Here is a 569-nt window from a genome sequence, read left to right as displayed (position 1 = left end):
CCTGACGTCTGATCTTGAGTTGACTTCTCCCTCTAATCTTTGAAAGCCCAATCTGTGATCAGGTAGCGAGAGCACAGAAGCGTTCATGCGTTTTTCTCTAAATGGACGCGTGGCAGTGTTCGTGGTCTAATCAGCTGTTTTGGAGAGCACAGGCCGCCACTGGAGAGCCTGTAGCCGCTGCTCTGAGTTGAGGCGGGGTTTAAGGTTTCAGAGCAACGGGAGATTCCCTCACAGTGAATTGCAGCACCAGGGACAGGTCATTTTACAGAGAGAGGGAGGGAGACTGAGAGAGAGAGAGAGAGGAAGTGAGATACATCTTTATAATATTAGAAAGCCCCTGGAGCTAATTTCGTCGTGGACACTGAAGGTGCCGATATGGTGATGAGGGATAGATTTTTCTGTTTCACTCTCTGTAGAACTTTTGTTAATGAAACATTTCATCATGAAATGTTGATTTAAAGATAGACCATCTGTGTGTTTTATTACTTTTACAGAAATTAATATTTCAGAGTGCTGGTTTACATATTTAATGAATGTGTTTTACTACAGTGGAAGAGTTAACAGACTTA

Source organism: Alosa sapidissima, chromosome 3, assembly GCF_018492685.1.
Source record: "Alosa sapidissima isolate fAloSap1 chromosome 3, fAloSap1.pri, whole genome shotgun sequence".
In the NCBI taxonomy this organism is placed as follows: Eukaryota; Metazoa; Chordata; class Actinopteri; order Clupeiformes; family Clupeidae; genus Alosa; species Alosa sapidissima.
This window is presented reverse-complemented; position numbering follows the sequence as displayed.